The sequence below is a fragment of the Mesoplodon bidens genome (assembly GCF_964165515.1).
Source record: "Mesoplodon bidens genome assembly, chromosome: X".
Taxonomy (NCBI): domain Eukaryota; kingdom Metazoa; phylum Chordata; class Mammalia; order Artiodactyla; family Ziphiidae; genus Mesoplodon; species Mesoplodon bidens.
Genome location: NC_138163.1, coordinates 67,132,494 through 67,139,969, shown reverse-complemented (window position 1 = coordinate 67,139,969; position 7,476 = coordinate 67,132,494). Strand labels below are relative to the sequence as shown.

Sequence of the window (7,476 nt, the reverse complement as noted above, 5' to 3'; positions counted from 1 at the left end):
CTTAGCTGTGTGAAATAAAATTCATATTTTACAGCAGGACAAGAAAAATTCAGACATAAAAATTATTTTCTGCCCTTTGGCCTCCTCTTTCCCCTCACTGTGCATTGTGTGTCTGTGTTATGGATTGACCAAACCTTCCCCACCAGCAGGAATTACTGCTCAACCATAAAGAGCAACATTCTCCTAGCATCAACAAGACAACTCCTCAAAGATGACATTCCTTCTTGATCTTGTAAGAGTTCTCATGACCTGCCAGAATGATGCTTAGATCTGGATTATGTAAATTGTCAATAAGACATCATTTGATGTACAGCTCTCTGTCTCAAAAAAACTTATATAACTGTACCTTAATTTCTAACCAGTGGAACAGTTCTCAGAGGTTTCTGAGATGCCCTTCCTGGGTTATAATACTCAAATTTGTGTCAAATAAATAAAATTTTCCATTTCTTTCTTAGATCGACTGATTAATTTTTGTTGACAGCTGTATGTTGTTACTGTCAATCATTTTGGTATAAGATTGTTCACCTCAATAAGAGAAGGCTTTGTCCCTTTTGCTTGACTGTGGGCAACCCTCTTATTTGTTATTCCTCCTGAAGGTGGCAGTGTGCTCTTGAATCTCTGCTTAAAACTCTGAAATAGAGTTGTCACTTGGTATCCACAGGATACTGGTTCCAGGAGCTCTCACAAACGCCCAAATTCGAAGATGCTCCAGTCCCTTTTATAAAAATAGTGTAGTACAGTGAATACCGTTGGCCCTCCATATCTGTGGGTTTCACATCTTCAGATTCAACCAACTATGGATGGATATTTCGATCTTGGTTGGTCGAATCCGTGGATGTAAAACCCAAGAATATGGAGGGCCTACAGAGGGACGACTATATATTTATTTTTAAAAATTCATGTGTAAATGGTTCGGCACAGTTCAAATCCATGTTGTTCAAGGGCCAACTGAAGTTTGTGATGGTTATTTTTATGTGTTAACTTGGCTAGGCTGGAGTACCTAGATATTTGGTCAAAAACTCGTCTAGATATTGGGGTGAAAATATTTTTTAGATAAAAGTAACATTTAAATCAGCAGACTTTGAATGAAGAAGATTATTCTACATAATGGGAGTAGACCTCATCCAATCAGTTCAAAGCCTTAAGAGTAAAAGACTGAGGTCCCTGAAGAAGCAAGGAATTCTGCCTCCAGACTGCCTTCGACTCTTGCAACATCAGCACTTCCCTGTGTCACCAGCCTGCATGCCTGCCCTGCAAAATTTGGACTTGAGAGCCCCACAATCACACTAGCCAATTCCTTAAAATAAATCACTCTCACTGTCTAACCAACCACCGTCTCTATACATAGCATTCACATCATATTTGTTCTGTTTCTCTGTAAAACTCTGACTAATATGAAGTTAGAGAAACTTTACTATTGAAGGACCAAGAAACCTGTCCTGGTAATATCTGTTCATTTCTTCATCTTGCCTTTGGTAGAAAGTAGAGAGAATCTACTGAAACATTTTTCTCACTAATATCTGCCTTGGTTGTGAACATTTCACCCACTGACTCCTGAAGGAGAGGAATCCCCTAATTTTGTCCTAAAATTTAGAATGTTAATATTTTAATAAATGTTTATTGAATCAAAAATATCAACTTGCTGACAATTTTGAAAAAAAAATATTTAAGAAACTTGCAATTCATAATAATATGAATGTAAAAATCTTAAGTGAAGATTTCATGCCATTTGAGGATATTAATTTTAATAACCCTTGCTTTGTCAAATTGCCTTTGGGGAAAAAACAGAGCTGCAGTACCACCTGTAAAGTAACAAAGTTGTGCCACCATTCGTTTCCATTTAGCCTTAAGAGACTTGACAATACCTCAGTATTCTCACTCATTTTAATAACTTCCTTACCACAGGCACAAAGAGGATAAAAGACTGCCTCTAAAAGTTAAAGGAGAACCAGGAAATTGTATTTCTGGCTTCCAGCCCAGCAGACCTGACTACTTCTCCAGAACAACCTTATCTAATTCAGTGGTACTCATTCACATTCTGAACTTGAAATAATTTTTATATCCCTAAAAAAAACAGGTACATTAAATTGTATAGCTTTAGCTAAAATTGTGAACTAAAAATGTATAAATGTATTTTAACAATTAGTCGTTTCTAATTAAAACTATTAACTAGTCCTTCTCAGTATAAAGATTTGAGAGCTTGTTATTCAATTATTTTCCTCATTTTGGAACTTATCACACATAAGGCCTGGAACTTCATTAATTTCAATCCTTTTATAGAAATTTGTTTGCAACATATAAAAATTGATAGCCACAGCACAGAGCAGTCCAGAAGAAAATTATAAAAAACAAAACAAAACAAAAATCCAAAGAAGAGGTTTCTCCTCATTAGGCCATGATATTACAAAAAAGCATAGGTAAAAACCCGATACCTTTTCCAAAGTTGTCTTTAAGGAACCTATTTAGAGAAGAGGATGAGGGACCAACCCAAATGTATATAAATCTCAGCCATTATAAAAACAATTTTATTAATCTGAAACTATTGTCTTGTACTTTTGACTTTAAAGGTTCACTGCCATTTTCCAATAAGAATGGCCTGAAAACATTCCATCTTTCTAAGCCATGATGAATGAACATCGATTAAAAGCAGCTAAAAGAAGAAAAACCACTAATGTATTTTATGCAGTCACTGATCAGTTACTGACATATAATATTTCATTTTCTTTAGGACATTAAGAGATGTTGTGTACCTAAAAATAACAACTTTACTGATAGTGCATCTATCATTACATGCATCATAAAAGCAAGAACATAAATTAGTTTCTGCCTGTTAAAATCTAATTACTTGTAAAATCATTACTTGGCACTTTAACAAATTGACACAATGAAGTTAATGATCCTTAACATATTAAAATCTGCAGTGTATTTTTGCTAACCACATTCCTAAACCTTAGTCAAAGTTTAGTGGTGTGGGTGACATTATATGGAGCATACTAGCTTAAATTTCTCTGCTAAGTGATAGTAGTGCCACTGCTATTATTCATGAATGTGTTTCTACAACTCTTAATGAAAATTAAAACAATACTGTTAGGTCACAGTTCATTTTTCATTACACTGTTAAACCTTATTGATAATATAGCTACATGGATAATCACAGTATAAACAACTATAAACAAGGGTATTACCTTGGCATAGAAAATGACCAAGAACGAGAGCTTACTGTGAAATATTATGAAGTAGAATTTTTTTAAACTTTAAGTTCATTTTGAGACAATATTAATTTTAAAAAGACAATAGAGCTAAATCTAATATTAAAATATACAAAGTACCCATACATATTTAGCTTAAATACAGAAGGTATAGCATCTTGCCACAAGTATTCAATGTGTTTCAGAGTTTGAAAAACTCTTTCAAAGCTCAGCAGCTGTACAATTGATGAGAAAACATCTGATCTTAACAAATGTCCTAGAATTGAAGTGTGAATAATCTGCTCAACCATATGTAATAGATATATTTGAAAACGGTTTCAAAGTTTTAGACAGTGCCAAGTACATTAGCAGTTGTTAATGAACTCTAGATTATCTTAGAACCTTAGATTTCTTTCAGTATCTATGGTACTATCTTTTCAAGTCCCACAGAGGTTTAAATAATTTGAAATGTATAATGATAGGTCATATAAAGAGAAAAGAAAAACCTTTTCCCTATTATAGGAAGGCATTGTGGGGTAGAAACAAAATATGAATGCCAGACTGGGTTCAAAGCCTAGTTTCAACACTTACTAGCTGTACCTTCCGGTCAAGTTACTTAACATTCCTGTACTCAGTTTCTCTATGTATAAAATGGCAATGAAAATACCAACTTCATAATGTTATTGTGTAGATTAAAAGAATTAATAAACTCAAGTCACTCAATGTTTGTTTTAGTTTACTGCTCTGACCTACAGATAATCTGCAAATACTCTTTTACATGAACCTTTTAGAATAAGACAAAACACAGGAAGAGCTATATAGTGAGACAAAAATCTCTACTTTGTTACATGGAGGTTATATTCAGAAGCAACCAGAAGAAAACATAATTCCTTTTTAGAATTTGGGGAATTACTAGGGAATTAGGGAGTTATTGCTAATTTCCTAAACTTGGGTCCAAGGTCCATTCACCTTTGACACAAATGGTATGGGGATTCTCCAAACAGGACGGTCAGTGAGTAGTTTGGAGAATTCACCTCAATTCTCCTTAGAGCCCCCTAATTCTCTCTTACTAATTTTTATATGTGAAAAAGTAATAGTACATCAGCAAAGTTCCATCAGTCAATTCAAGAGAGACCAATAATAGGGTGTTCTTTCACTTTGCTTTAAACATTATATTTTCCTACTGACATTTCAATTCTTGAAGATTTTATTAGCCCTGAAGACCCTCCTGCCTTAGACATGCAAGAAAACCTAAGGTTTAAGCTGCTGGCATTAATTTTTAAATAAAATTTTAATACCAAAGATAAGCAGTAACATGCCTAAAGAAATGTGATGCTATCACAGGAAATAGTGAACTCTGAATTTTCTTCAATTACAGTTAAACACACAAGATTTTAAAATATTTTTGAAAAACCTTTAAACCCAAGCTGTTAGAGCAGTGAGTCCATACTGAGAATTTTAACATCGCCCCTCCCTTCCCGACACGCCCCCAAAAACCTTAAAGGGAAAACACACAGTGTCTCACACACACAAACACGTGCGTGCGTGAAGGGGGTGAGGAGGGGAGGAGCAGAGAGGAGGAGAGAAGCGGAGAAGGCAAGGGAGAAGTTAGGGATAAGAAAAAGTAAGGGAAGTCAGAAAAAACAAACAAACAAACAAACAAACAACAAAAAAAAAACAGGACCATTGAAGCCCCTACTTTTCCCTGCCTGGAGACTTACTTTCTTGCCTCCAAGCAGCCTGCGGAGCAGTCAGGGCCGCTGCCCTGGGCCCCTAAATGGCGAAGCCAAGTAACTTCTAGTTTTGGTGCCCTCCCCTCCGTGCGTGGCGCCTACGCATGACGTCAAACAAGCACAAACTGCAGCACAATCAGACACCCAGGGTATTTAGAGACATTGCTCGTGGCTTGCCAGAATCCCACAGTTAAGTTTCAGCTGGCCGCGTGCTGGCTGCCCTCAGGCTGCAGTCCCTATGCGACAGCGGCAGCAGCCCAACAGAGCACTCGTGACCTATTTTTTTAATAAATTTATTTATTTTATTTGTTTATGTTTTATTTTTGGCTGCGTTTGGTCTTCATTGCTGCACGCGGGCTATCTCTAGTTGTTGCGATCAAGGTCTACTCTCTTGCGGTGTGCAGGCTTCTCATTGCAGTGGCTTATCTTGCTGTGGAGCATGAGCTCTAGGCACGCGGGCTTCAGTAGTTGTGACACCCAGGCTCAGTAGTTGTGCCTTGCAGGCTTTAGAGTGCAGGCTCAGTAGTTGTGGCACTCGGGCTTAGTTGCTCCGGGGCATGTGGGCTCTTCCCAGGCCAGGGTTCGAACCCGTATCCCCTGCATTGGCAGGCGGATTCCTAACCATTGTGCCACTAGGTAAGCCCCCGACCTCTTTTGATTGAATACTTCCCACTGAGAGAGGCTGAGTCCTAGCGCCAAGCTAAGATCTCACTCAAGATCTAACTTAAGATGAGTGCTTTGGTTCCACACTTTGAAACGTCCTCATTGTACCTTGGAGACCTGCATCTCAAAGTGAATGAGGCAATGATGTATGAGAAATTCAGCACCGCTGGGCTGATCCTGTCCCTTAGGATCTGCCGTGACCTGGTCACTCGCCGCTCCCTGGGCTACGCACATGTGAACTTCTTGCTGCGGACTGATACTGAGTGGACTCTGGACACTATGAACTTTGGTATTATCAATGGCAAGCCACTGCATATTACGTGGTCCCAGCGTGACCCATCACTTTGTAAGAGTGGAGTGGGCAATATATTCATCAAAAATCTTGCCAAGTCTATTGATAACAAGTCCCTTTATGATACATTTTCTGTCTTTGGAAACATTCTATTTTGTAAAGTAGTAACCGATGAAAATGGATCAAAGGGTTTTGGATTTGTGCATTTTGAGAAGTCAGAAGCCGCTAGAAGAGCCATTGCAAAAATGAATAGGATTCTGCTGAAAGGTAGCCGAGTTTTTGATGGGCAGTTTAAACCTCTCAAAGAAAGGGAAGCAGAACTCAGAGCTCAGCAAACATATTTACCAATGTCTACATTAAGAATTTTGGAGATGCTATAGATGATGAATGTCTTAAAGAGGTTTTAAGTGAGTTTGGTTCTGTATTAAGTGTGAGAGTTATGACTGATGAAAATCCGAAAGCTTTGGATTTGTGAGTTTTGAGAATTTTGAAAATGCCCAAAAAACCATTGAAGGAATGAATGGAGAAGTCCTTAATGGATATCAAGTTTATGTTGGTAGAGTACAGAACAAAGCTAAGAGACAGTCTGAATTAAAACACAAATTTGAGCAAATAAAACAGGGTAAACTCACCAGGTGCTAATCTTTATGTGAAAAATCTTGAAGATATTTATAATAAATGACTGAGAAGAGAATTCTCCCTCTTTGACACAATCACTAGTACCAGGGTCATGATGGAGGCAGGCTGCAGCAAAGACTTTGGCTTTGTTAGCTATACATGTCCTGAGGAAGCTAATAAAGCTGTCACGGCAATGAATGGAAAAACTGTGATCACCAAACCACTGTATGTGGCTGGCACAAAGCAAGGAGTAACACCAGGCTCTCCTCACCAAGAACTATATGGAAAGAGGGGTGGCTCTGAAAGATGGAGGTTATTCTATACTCAACACTCCCAAGGCAGTAGCAACATCATCATGTAACTGTGTGCCTGCTCTTCCTCAGCTTCAATGTGGAAGTGCACATCTTTGTAAGACTGTGCTCATGGCCAAACATCATCCATCCAGAATATATTGGATATTCTATCTACTCAGCAGCAGCAGCACCTAAGCTATCATTCAGCACCTCCAGACCACTGCAAGTGCAGGGAGCCAAGTCAGCCTGTCAGATCACCAGCAGAATGACCCAGACCATGGCTGTTCAACCTCAAATTTCTTCCTCGGGACCACATTCAAATTGGAGATTCAAAAAAGTTGCAAGTGCTACAGGTGTTCTCAGTTCTCTAAAATTTAAAGTAGGAAGGCCAGTATCCATCCAAAAGCCTGCCCCTGTTTGTATACAAGGCCATGATATGTTAAATGTGTCTATATTGGCATCAGCTAGTACTCAGAAGATGATCTTGGCTTAAAAGCTAGTTCCTCTGGTTCAGTCCATTCACCCAACTCTGGAGAAATCTCTGGAATACTTTTGGAGATGGATAATGCTGAAATTCTTTTTTTAAAAAAATATTTTATTTATTTATTTATTTTTGGCTGTGTTGGGTCTTCATTGCTGCACATGGGCTTTCTCTAGTTGCAGCGAGTGGAGCCTACTCTTCATGGCTG

General features: G+C 38.1%; 1 pseudogene across 1 annotated transcript; it reads left to right on the top strand.

Moving 5' to 3' along the window:
• The first annotated feature begins 5,650 nt into the window (after positions 1 to 5,650).
• On the top strand, positions 5,651 to 6,748 carry LOC308609350 (polyadenylate-binding protein 1-like; annotated as a pseudogene). The gene has a single exon. The product of its transcript is annotated as a polyadenylate-binding protein 1-like (transcript).
• The last annotated feature ends 728 nt before the right edge of the window (positions 6,749 to 7,476 follow it).